The sequence below is a fragment of the Tupaia chinensis genome, unplaced genomic scaffold, assembly GCF_000334495.1.
Source record: "Tupaia chinensis unplaced genomic scaffold, TupChi_1.0 Scaffold000528_1, whole genome shotgun sequence".
Classification (NCBI taxonomy): Eukaryota; Metazoa; Chordata; class Mammalia; order Scandentia; family Tupaiidae; genus Tupaia; species Tupaia belangeri.
Genome location: NW_006160041.1, coordinates 6,178,747 through 6,183,016, shown reverse-complemented (window position 1 = coordinate 6,183,016; position 4,270 = coordinate 6,178,747).

Genomic DNA, 4,270 nt, shown 5'->3' with positions numbered 1-4,270 from the left:
AAAGCTTATCTGGGGGGGGGGGAGGAGGAGGGGGCGCTGGGCTTTGTCTTGGGCCTTTAACCTGAGCAAGTTTGCTTAAGTCTTTAGGTAAGTCTCATCTTGGGCCTTCTTTATTAACCCTTGCTTGTCTAGTTTCTTATGAACCCTCCACTGGAAGATAAGTTCTGGAGAATAACTATTTTTAGTTCCAGTTTCAGTAATAATTCTCTGAGATATAGTCTGTAGATAAACTAAGTAGAATTTTCTGTCATATCAGATGTCTCTATAAAGTTGAAGGGATATGAGTAAGAAGATAAAGTGTGTAGGTAAATCAAGGGTCATTCAGCCACTGGGACATTTTCATTAAAAACCCCTGAGCAAGTACTCTAATTTTCACCATTTTTAACTGTCCCAATCACAGCTGTTCAATTTGTGATTTCAGATAAGGCATACATAGCTGAGATCCAAAAATCAGATAAAGAGGGAATCTATATAATTAAACACAGTGTTTAATAGTAATTACAATTATAACACATGGCCAGGCTTTCCTAGGTATACCGATGATATTTTCTGACTGGAAGATAAGTTAGTGAATAAAGAAAGAACCATTGCTAATTGTAAAGTAATGGTTTATGGAGTGTATTGTTAAAAGTTTTTAGTGGAAAACTTGAAATATATAAATAATAGTATAATGAATCCCACTGTACCCTTCACCCACTTTCAACAGTGACTGACGCATGGCCAGACTACTTTCATTTAACTCCGTCCATTGCCTTGCTTCTGTACCTTTTATTTGAAAGAGAGATTTTTGCTATAGGGTACATGCACCCGCCAGAGAAACAGAGAGAGATAGAGACAGAAAGCAAAAAATCACCTCCCCGGTGTGGGGGAGGGGTGACCACAGCACAATCCCTTCTTCTCTTGGGATTTTGAGCATGCAGGTGCACACGCACACATGTGCACACACCCGGCATGAGTTTTAAGCCTCCAGATCTGGGTCTCAAACTGAGGTCGATTACATGTGAGTCCATTGATGTAACCATTACATCATCTACTGGTCCTGTTTCTATATCATTTTGAAGTGAATCCTAGAGAGCATATAATTTCATCTTAAAATTTTCAGTGTGCCAGGACCAGCAGTTAGTGTAATGGCTATGTTGCTGGCCTCCCATGTAGTTGACCATGGTTCGCATCCTGGACCTGGTGGCTTAAACTCACGCCAAACGTGTGTGTGCGTGCCCAAGATCCTGAGAGGAGAATGGAGGAGAAGGGATTGTGGCGTGGCCATCCCCCCTGGGGGGTGATTTCTCACTTTCTGTCTCTCTCTCTGTCTTTCTGGCAAGCGCATGCACCCTATAGCAAAAACCTCTCCAACAAAAGAAAAACAAAATGTCAGTGTGCAGTTTTGAGAGAGATGAACTTTTAAAAAATAAGACCACTATTATACCTAAAATTTTATCAATCACCTTTTTTTGCCATAAGGCGTGTGTGCTTGCTGGAGGGAAACGAGGGTAGGAAGAATGAGGAAGCAGTGTCTATACCTCTTGCATGACAGTGCCACAGTCCCTTTTCCTTCATTTTCCTTGGGATTTGGGGCACCCACGCACACACACCTGGTGTGTTCTTCAAGAATTATTCATTTAATTTTACTTATTATTATCTATTTTTAATTTGCTATAGGGTATATGTGCTCACCAGAAAGATCTAGAGAGAAGGAAAGTGAGAAAGCCAGCTGCCAGGTCTAGGATTCAAACCGTAGTTGACCATGTGGGAGTTCAGCATCTTAACCACCATGCCACCTGCTGATTCCCCTATTCACTTATTAAGCACAATACTTCTTTAAAGAGACACTTCTTCTCATCTACAGTATTACTAGGTTGTTGGGAAAGTCAGAATGTATTTCTATGCAAGAATGCATCATGACTTTCCTGACAACTTGTTTCCTGAGGCTGTTGTAATAAATCACCACAAACTTGGTGCCTAAAACAACAGAGATTTATTCTCTCATGAATCTGGAGGCCCGAAGTCCATGCACAGTCACACTTCTTCTAGGGGAGAACCCATTCCTTGGCTCTTCCAACTTCTGGTGACAGCAACATGCCTTCTGACTGCATCACTCCCATTTCTATCATTGTGGTTATATCTTCTCCTCCTGTTCTCTTTGTTCTCCTCTGTATGTCTTTTATAAGGACACTTGTCATTGTATTTAAGGCCCACCCATATAATCTGGTAATCTGGAATGACCTCATCATAAAATCCTTCACTAAATTACACCTACAAGGATCCTTTTTACAAATAACATTCTCCGATTCCAGAGACTAAAACATGATCATATCTTTTTAGGAGCAACCATTCAACCCATTCTATCTATTATTTGGTAATCAGTGGTTCATGAAGAAAAAATAGGTAAACACCTGATTCTTTCTCTTTATTCATCAGTCTTCAAAGTAATGAGTTGTTTCCCTTAGATTCTCCAATGAGAAGTTTTACATTTTCCCCAGTATTATAAATAGATGCAAAAACTTTAAAAAGTTCATGGATATTGTGTATTATAAAAAAAAAAAAAAAACTAGGCCAGCCTTGTGGACTAGCAGTTAAGGGAGCCAGATCCCACATGGCTAACTATGGTTTAGGTCCTGACTTTGGCAGAATGGGAAATATGACAAGTTCATGCGCACATGCATGCATGCCCTGAATGCCAATGGGATGGAGGAACAGAAAGGGAAAGATTGTTGCATGACCTTGCCCCATTGAGGGGGTGATTCTCTCTCTCTCTCTCTCTCTATTTTTTTTTTGAAGATTGATGAATAAAGAGAAAGAATCAAATGTTTATCTAGTTTTTCCTTCATGAACCACTGATTACCAAATAATAGATAGAGTGGGTTGAATGGTTGCTCCTAAAAAGATATGATCATGTTTTAGTCTCTGGAATTGGAGAATGTTATTTGTAAAAAGGATCCTTGTAGGTGTAATTTAGTTGATTACAATTGGGGGAAAAAAAGAAAAAAGTGTACATAGATTCAAAAAAAATTTGCACCAATATAAACTTGTTTTTTAAATTTCATTTTTCACAAACTTTTAAAAATCCCCTCATCTTTGGTGTAGTTCAACTTACTGCAAGGTACCTATTGAGTCTCAGAGTGTCTCATCTTTGGCCAATAAGAACCTCTTCTTGTTGGTTCCTGAATTCTTCTGACATGACACAGGTGGTCATTGATACTTTCTGTTATGGATTGGATTGTGTCCCCACAAAATATATGTTTAGATCTAACCCCCAGGATCTCAGAATGTAACTATTTGAAAGAAAGGTCTTTATAGGTGTTGGGTAGGGTCCTAGGAGCACAAAGGGTTAAGGAAGGCCCATAAACCTGCTTACTTTGTAACATTCAATAAGCTCTAAATTACCACCTACTATCATGAAACTCACAAGAAAATAAAAAATGGAAAAACAAAGATAAAAAGTAAGCTGGAGGAAACCTTGGGGCACATATTTTGACTAAACAAAGGTTCAAAACAGCATACAAGGAGACCCTAGTTAGAAGATGGGGTCTGCTTGCCTCCCTTGGGCACTGCCCATTCTGTATATGAAACATATCAGTCTCTCTCTCAATAAACATTGTGCTTAGCTTGTTTCCTTGCCCTTGGGTTCTTTGCTCCTGCAGGAAGACATGGACCACATGCATCCCAACCTAACATTTACAGAGGCAGTCAAGCTAAAATGATGTCATTAAGGAAGGTTCTAATCCAACATGAATGATCTCCTTATAAAAAGGGGAAATTTAGGGACCAGCAGATGACATAATGGTTATGTTGTTGGACCACCACATGGTCTACCTCAACTCGAGCCCCAGACCCAGCAGCTTAAAAGTCACGCCAGGAGCATGTGCGTGTATGCCCGAAATCCTGAGAGGAGAATGGAGAGAAGGGATTGCAGCATGGTTGCCGACCAGGGGGCGATTTCTTACTTTCTGTCACTCTTTCTCTGTCTCTCTGAAGAGCACGTGTGCCCTGTAAGGAAAATCTCTCTTAAAAAAGGGGGATTTAGGCACACACAGAGACTGATATGCATAGAGAGAAATGTCTTAAAGCCACCAGGAAACTGCCAGTGAAGAGACCAAGGCAAAGAATGAGCTGATACAGTTGCCAAGGAGTACCATGGATTGCTGGTTACCACCAGCAGCTGGAAAGAGGCAAAGAAGTCAGGTTCTCCAGAGAAACAAAACCAGTAGAATACATATCCTGGAAACTGGTTTACATGACTGTGGAGGCTACGAAGTCCCAGGATCAGCTA